Raw genomic sequence first — 8,528 nt, 5'->3', positions numbered from 1 at the left:
CTATGGTGGCGAGGCAGTCCGAGTAACCAACTCGTACAAATACCTCGGCATGTTGTTTACTACAAAACTGAGTGTAAATGTTGCTTTGAGTGAGATGTCCAGAAAGGGAAAGAAAGCAGTCATTGAGACACAGTCACTGCCACCCGAAAAACAGCAAATGTAAAAACAAATAAAAATTACTACCAAACTGCATGTCAGCCAAGCTATAACCTGTGTTTGTGGTACTGAAAGATGAAAATAGCAGCTTAACTTGTATTTTTGAGAAGCGGTTTTTTTTCTCACAATTATGCGTAATTCTTCATGTTCATCTATTTGTTCATCTTTTCCTATTATCGTTCTCTTGTTTCGAAAATAAATGTTTGCCTCGTTTGCATCACTAGTATACTGTGTGTGTGTGTGTGTGTGTGTGTGTGTGTGTGTATGTGTGTGTGTTTGTGTGTGTGTGTTTGTGAGTGTGTGTGCGTGCGTGCTAAAAAGTATATTATCTCAGTCTTGGTCAGTATCGACGACAACACACACACACACACACACACACACACACACACACACACACACACACACACACACACACACACACACACACACACACACACAAACATACACACTAAACTCACTATTGCCGATTTCGCGTAATGGGCAACTTGCCTATTACGCGTAATCGGCTGCCCATTCCGCGTAATCGGCTGCTGAATTCGCGAAATAGGCAAGTTTTAGAGGCGTTTACGCGATTTCGGCAAAACGCTGCCGATTTCACGTAATGGGCAGCGTTTTGCCGATTACGCGAAATGGGCAACAATGTTGCCCATTTCGCGGAATCGGCAATTACGTGAATTCGGCACGACACATGTATGTGACTGTGTGTGTGTGTGTGTCACTGTGTGCATGCGTGTGATTATGTGTGTGTGTGTGTGTGTGTGTGTGTGTGTGTGTGTGTGTGTGTGTGTGTGTATTATGCTTGTGATATAATCACATATTGTTATTTTTATTTTTGTATACACGTGAAAAAAAAGAGTACAATTGTTGTGTGTGTGAACGTTGTGTGCCAGCTGTCAAAACTCAAGTGAGCTTTTCCTGATTATGATTGAAGTTTGCTACAAATAACTCATTAACTGTAAGGGAGATTGACTAATATATTGTGTATCCTTTTCAAGCATTTGTCTTTATTTTCAGGCTATGGAAGTTTTACGTTCAAAACAACAAGCGGCCAGGCTGCTCGTGCAAGAGAAAAGTGCACATCGAGGCAGGATAGGGAGAGGAATTAGCAGAGGTGTGAGCTGATGCAGAGGCAAGGACTGGTCCAAGTCTTCTCAAACTGAAATTGGTTTGCTGGGCAAGAAGGCTGATCCGAATAACAATTTGAAGGTAAGTGAGGACTAGTTATAGTTATAATATTAATAGATACTTTCTCTGTGTGCAGGAGTTAAAAGAAAAAGACTTCTGATGTCAGAGCCAAGGGTAATTTTGTGAATTCCAATAGAGTGCTATCACAGAAAATGAAGAAATTACATTCATCCAACTGAAAAATGTCAAGAAAATCAGGGCGACGTGTTGTGTATTTGTTATGTGTGGGTGTGTTTTAGGAATGTAATGTGTGCAGAAAAAAAGTAAAATTGTGTGTAAGTGAGGGGGGGGTGTAAATTAGTGGTCTTTGTGGCCCAAAAAACAATTTGAAGGTGAATTAGGACTATAGTTAAGTACATGTACTTTCTCTCACTGCTTCCCCCCATCAACCCCCACCCCTCCTCCAAACTCAATCATTCGAGTAAGTACCTTTTTATTCTGCAAGATTTGTGAGGTCAAAGACTTTGTTACAGGGTATACTAAATAATGACTAACGGTGAGGTTTTTAGGTCTCAGTCACAAATTACATTACCGGTGCATTTTTTTTTTCATTCTAGGGAATGTGTGTATTTCCTGGTTTCCAAAAATATGTTAAAAGAATGAAAATGAAGCTTCAGCATCCTGATTTTGTCAAGATATTTTGTGCAGTTAAATTTCAGTACCCACAACCTTTTAGTGTCTCATAAAGGGAAATAAATGAACAGTCCTCACAATTGGGGTGCTGTACCGTGAAACCCCCCTTTTAGAAACCTTTACAATTCAAGATCTCCCCTATATTTAGACCTTGCTTTTCAGATTTTTTGGTCATAAGCTATGCAAATTCACCTTCATTTTTAGACTTCCTGCTTTTTAATACCTGATTTTATCAGATTGAGAGATCGTAACGGGGGTTCCACATTATGACATATGGATTCTGTTTTAGCTGGTATGCTGTTAGTAAAGAAGGATATTTTACAGATTGAGGGGATCATTTCTGCCTCCATAATGATCTTTATGATCTGACACATTGGCTAACAGATTCCATGATCATGCTGTTATGTAAGAAGTCATAATAATGATGTGTAGGTTTTTGAATTGTGTCTGCTTTGCAGTTCAAATAGATGTCTGCCTTCCTGTTCAAATTTTTTTTTAAACAAGACAATCCCTGCAGCACATTTTCCAACCACATGTCCAACAGCAGTATTGAATAATCATATCAAATTGATCTTTTTGCGGTTTAGCACTGGACAGATGCTGCTACAATACCTCTTGTAGAGAACAAAATTAGAGATACAGTGGAGCCCTTCTTATATATATACAGCAAACTCAATCAAAGAAAAGCAGAATGTCTTAGAATAGAGGTTATAGACAGGAATCTGAGAAAGTAGTGTCTTTTAAGACAAATGTTGTTGTGGTTTTTTTTAAAAGGGGGGGGGGGGCAAAGTTAGGGTTTCACTGTATAATGCAATGGTAAACTGGGCATTCATTCCAAGTAGCTAAAGCTGTGTAACTGACACTTTTGCTCGTCAGGAGCACCAGAACACATTTTCACACTTGTCAGTGTGTCAGAATGCTAAAACTCTGGAAAGCCAATGCCCACAGGTATATCCCATCCCCCCTCTCCCACCTTTTACTCACACTTGCACTCCATTACATAGATGAATATATTACAAACACTCTTCTGTAACTCTTTATTTTCACACTTTTTCTTGCATTTGGTTAATTTTTTCAACCCTTTTCGAAGTTTGAATTATAACTGTCTTCACTGATGGGTGATTTTCTGTTTATGCTCCAGGACTTCAAGGCACTGGTGCTTGATGACAGCAGGCTCCTACTGGCCCACACACAAAGAAGAGATTGACGATGCCCTGGTCCTGGAAGAAGAAGAGGGAAAGATCAATAAAGCCAAACGATACGCATCATTCAGACTAGAGTTATATTGAGGAAAAAAATTGGCTATTCGGGTGAAGGTGTAAGAGTTGCCATGTGCAGTCGCTGTGTATGGGTAATAGGAATGACATTATAGATCCAACTGGCCAGTACACTGACTTTCTTCCTTGTTGCTTGTATTGGAGTACATTGTGGTGTTAAACAAAGTGCGTTTCTGTGTGGGTTGGTTTACACATGCTCTGTTACATTCCATATTAGGCGGCCAGCTGAGACCACAAAATATTGCGTGTTTGTACATTAAAAAAACAATTAAAAGGAATTCTAACCAGAACCAATCGATACATAAATGTTATTTGTATTTTTGACCAAAATATGACATTTTACACACACCTTGACAGTCCTTGTTCACCTTGAGGAACACTGACTGTCTCAATCTGTGTAAAATGTCATAATTTGGTCAAAAATACAATTAATGTATATTGTTTTGTGCTTTTTTAATGTACTGTAATCTACCTTCTAAGCGCCGTTAGTACCTAGTAAACGCCCACCCCCAACATTTGGATCAGTGTTTGAACATATGTTGTGTGTGTGTGTTTTATATTATGTGCACAGTTCTGCACCTTGTAGGGACATTTTCATTGTAGAGAACGCTGACAGACAGCTATATTTATTTATTTCATACTCTCGGCACTGGAGTATCTCTGGATAGCCCCTCAAAAAGAAGACGAGGGAGGGTCTTCTGAAGTTGAAGAGGTCTGCTTTCAGTGATTTACAGGGAGCATGTGAAACGACCAGTGTTTGATAACACCATTTCCCTCTGAAAGTTTTTAGCTTTCTAAAAAAAACTTACTCCTTTCTTCGTCACATCAATGGCTTGGATCAGTATCAATGACTGACAGAATGACTATTCATTTCGTGTTTTTTAGGATGTGTGTACATTCACTCTCACTGAATGAATTTTTGTGTTTGGTTTTTAGTGTTTTTTCTTTCTGTTTAGACACTTGCATATCAAGCGAAAGATACATACAGGGTGACTATTTGTGCATGGAAACAGCTGACATGAGCAATAAAGTCTGGGGAAGAGTTCTGAAAGTATATTGATTAATGCGTTGAATTCACAGGTCTAGTAAAACTTGTGCAGAACAAATATACAGGTGTTGAAAAGTGCTCGAATTCCAAGAATAGTTTCATGTGTAGCATCTTTGAACTGTGCAGAGAGGATGTGTGCCTGTGGATTTGAGATCTACATGGAATAAAATAGACACTGTTCTTGACAATTGAGTATGTTTTTGTGTGCGCATGTTGTTTGGTTTATTGATAATAATTGACTTTTGGTCAAGATGTAACCATGAATTTCTGTAGCAAAGAACCACTGATAAAAATAGACAGAATATAATCAGATAATAAAACACTGGGCTGCAAATTGCTTTTAATTGTCATTGTATTTATCTGTAAAATCAAAAAGATTTCCATGGCATGATTAATGCAGTGGAACCTCCCTTCTATGACCCCCCGATTTAAAACTCCCTTCTTTTAAGGCCTTGTTTTCTCACATTTTCTGTTCATAACCTCTGTAAAATTACCCCCATTTTAAGACTCGTTCCTTTTTTAGACTCGATTTTCTCAGATTTTTAAGGTCTTAAAAGGGGGGTGCCACTGTAGTAATAATACATCTTCAGAAATTGAACACAAGTGCTGCAGTTTTTTTTTATAACCATGAAGAAGAAAAATACTGTTTCAAAACTTTGACAGTGTCTTATCCTCAAACGTACACTTTTTTTTTTTTAAAGAATCCATAACTTTTAATCACTCAACAATATTGCCTGCGGTTCAAGTAAACCAGAAATGGGGAACAATTGACCACACTCAAGGAATCGGTTCCTGGCAACTTTTCTGTCGGTCGCCCAGCCTGAGAGAGAGATGACAGAGATAGTTACTCAAGATAAAAGATAAGCATGACTTACATCAGAATTATGAACATTTAAACTCACCTTGATGATCTTTTTGTCCGAAATATGTTAAACAATTATTGCCACACATTGCAAGAATGTTTGATGTCCGGGTGCTTTTTCCCTGAAAATTAAAAAAAAATTGTTTTAGTAATTATAGCAACATATAAACCACTAAGTGTAAACCAAAGGCTGGCCAATAACATACAGTTCTACAGCAACATCAGTTCTGAACATGAAGCTTTCAACATGCACAGCGGCAGTTAAAAAAGAAAGGATGAATGAGATTCTGCCGCATTTAGTGTTTGCTTCAATGAACACCGTCCGAGGAAGAATGTGTTCTTCGTTAAAAAGTTACCATTTCACAAAGCTTTACAATAAGCTTCAATCATAGTTCTTCCTACAAAATCACAACATTAAAAACTTTAGGCACAGAAAAACTCATACCGCTGACAATATAAAATGTCAGTTATAAATAACATTTTCTGTTGCACTACATCCAAAGACTGTGCTGACTGACCCTACTTTTTCCATCTCAAAACAATTTTTAGGGGGATTACCTACTCTGTCTGTCTGTCAGTCTCTGTCTCCTATACAGTGCACCACAGGAGCTTGTACCCAACCGCCAGTTGATCATTATTTACTCCTGCATGTACACCCTTACTAGGCTACTACTATTCACTAGCGAATGCGTAGTATGTAGTTGTAAGGAGACTGTTGGGATGAAGGAGTAAATAATGATCGACCGGCACTTTGATACAAGCTCCTGTGCAGTGCACAGACACACGTGTACACACACACCGTGGCGTGTCCGTGTTCAAAACAAAACTAGACACAATCGACCCTGCACAATACACGTTCGTGCGCTCGCTTGATGGATGCTTCATTCGCACAACACACCAGCAGACACACAGACAAAACGGCAGCAACATTTGTCTAGGTCTGTCCAAAGTCTACACGACAACACTTGCTTTACTTACAAATCCGGGCAGCAGGAGAGAGCGTCGTGGGTAGTCAGTGCACACGACGGTAACACTCATGCAGTTGAATCCAACTTTCCGACTGCTTGCTGTTGATAAGTTTGCATTTTGTGCATGCGTCGAGCATGACTTTCTCGTGATTCTGTGTCGTTCCCAGTCAGTCTGCTGCTTTCTGAACCACTGACCTTGAGTCGATTTCTTACAGAAACGTGTGGGCTTGTTCTCACTAAGCGGCCATCCCATCCGCCATTGTTTTGAGTCGTCATGAAAACGGCACGCTCGCGACGAAAACCAGTCTATGACGGCCAATTTTAATCTTCAAATGGTAGAGAGCAGTCGCCAATTTACTCATTTTGATTTAATTATTTAGCATACTTGTGGTGCTTAAATGAGCAAACCGGGCCAGGTGCGTCTTAATTAAGGTACACTAGATTCCCCAAATTCTTCAAAACGGCCGAATTCGACAAAAAAAACTCTTCAAAATGGCGGCGTGGACACTATATCTTTAAAATGACTGCGCACAAAGCTCTGTACATTTTGTTACATTTAGTCAAGTTTTGACTAAATGTTTTAACATAGAGGGGGAATCGAGACGAGGGTCGTAGTGTGTGTGTGTGAGTGTGTGTGTGTGTGTGTGTGTGTGTGTGTGTGTGTGTGTGTGTGTGAGTGTGTGTGTGTGTGTGTAGAGCGATTCAGACCAAACTACTGGACCGATCTTTATGAAATTGTACATGAGAGTTCTTGGGTATGATATCCCCGGAGGTTTTTTTCTGTTTTGTGATAAATATCTTTGATGACGTCATATCCGGTTTTTTGTAAAAGTTGAGGCGGCACAGTCACACCCTCATTTTTCAATCAAATTGATTGAAATTTTGGCCAAGCAATCTTCGACGAAGGCCGGACTTCGGTATGGCATTTCAGCTTGGTGGCTTAAAAATTAATTAATGTCTTTGGTCATTAAAAATCTGAAAATTGTTAAAAAAAAATAAAAAAATATAAAACGATCCAAATTTACGTTCATCTTATTCTTCATTATTTTCTGATTCCCAAAACATATAAATATGTTATATTTGGATTAAAAATAAGCTCTGAAAATTAAATATATAAAAATTATGATCAAAATCAAATTTTCGAAATCAATTTAAAAACACTTTCATCTTATTCCTGATTCCAAAAACATATAGATATGATATGTTTCGATTAAAAACACGCTCAGAAAGTTAAAACGAAGAGAGGTACAGAAAAGCGTGCTATCCTTCCCAGCGCAACTACTACCCCGCTCTTCTTGTCAATTTCACTGTCTTTGCCGTGAGCGGTGGACTGACGATGCTACGGGTATACGGTATTGCTGAAAAATTGCATTGCGTTCAGTTTCATTCTGTGAGTTCGACAGCTTGACTAAATGTTGTATTTACGCCCTCATGAATACCTCAGCTCCAGTTAACAGTCTACAGCGGACATGTTGACCTCCCAGGCTTACCGAAGAGTAACTACATGATTGATCAATTGACTCGTAACACGAATGTATAACCTGTTTGTCAGTACCTTGTGTTGTGATTAAAAGCAACCAGTATAACGCAAATAATACGGAAAGTGTGCGGTATTAGGTCGTTGAGCCACCTGGACAGATAATCAGACTTATGTTTGGATTTGCAGCTGGCAGGCCAAGAAACGGACAAGGGCAGAACAACTACCATGAAATGGAAGAGTCTGGCATAGCAGATGGAGACCAAGAGGCACTGTCAGGGCCTCTATCATGTACTCCGATGGCTGTGAACGCTCATGTCGACAAAATAAAAAAGAATAGTCAGGCGGCTGCAGCCCCAGAGGCAAATGGTGGGCAACATGCTGATGTGTACACTCAGGTCGACAAAACCATGAAGTCTAATCAGGGAGCTGCAGCCCCAGAAACAGAGGACAACAGTGGACACCCTGTTGATGTGTATGCTGTGGTGGAGAAGACCAAGAAAAAGCAGGCATCGGGTGCAGGTGCAAAACCCAAGACTGGTACTAAGGCGGCTGGCAAACCTAAGAAGGAGAAGAACAACAAAGACAAGATAGATGAATCTGGTAAGTGTTTGAATGATTTCCAAAACACTGGATTACCCCACGGCAAGAAAGGTGAACAAAAACTATGTTACTATGTATTCAAGACATGCGCATATTTAGCATATATGTTTAGCTTGAGGAAACTGGACTTTTGGAGGCGAAACAGCTTCAGGTGTTGGAAAACAATGTCTGTGAAGTATACTTTATGTTTGGCAAAGTGAGATTTTGAGGACACAGACACTGCATTGTAAAACTTGTAATTCCCAAAACAAAGAGATTACCAACGTTCCAAAATTCAGAATAAAAAACAAGAAAGGTAAGTTTTTTTAAACGTTTGTTA

The 8,528-nt window shown here is 39.3% G+C and overlaps 1 long non-coding RNA gene across 1 annotated transcript; it reads left to right on the top strand.

Moving 5' to 3' along the window:
• The first annotated feature begins 1,034 nt into the window (after nucleotides 1-1,034).
• LOC138972295 (uncharacterized) lies at nucleotides 1,035-4,487 on the top strand. The gene is made up of 2 exons (XR_011457541.1): nucleotides 1,035-1,362; nucleotides 3,116-4,487. It is a non-coding gene; the product is annotated as an uncharacterized lncRNA (long non-coding RNA).
• Nucleotides 4,488-8,528: the final 4,041 nt, after the last annotated feature.

Source organism: Littorina saxatilis, linkage group LG8, assembly GCF_037325665.1.
Source record: "Littorina saxatilis isolate snail1 linkage group LG8, US_GU_Lsax_2.0, whole genome shotgun sequence".
NCBI classification, from domain to species: domain Eukaryota; kingdom Metazoa; phylum Mollusca; class Gastropoda; order Littorinimorpha; family Littorinidae; genus Littorina; species Littorina saxatilis.
This window is presented reverse-complemented; position numbering and strand designations above follow the sequence as displayed.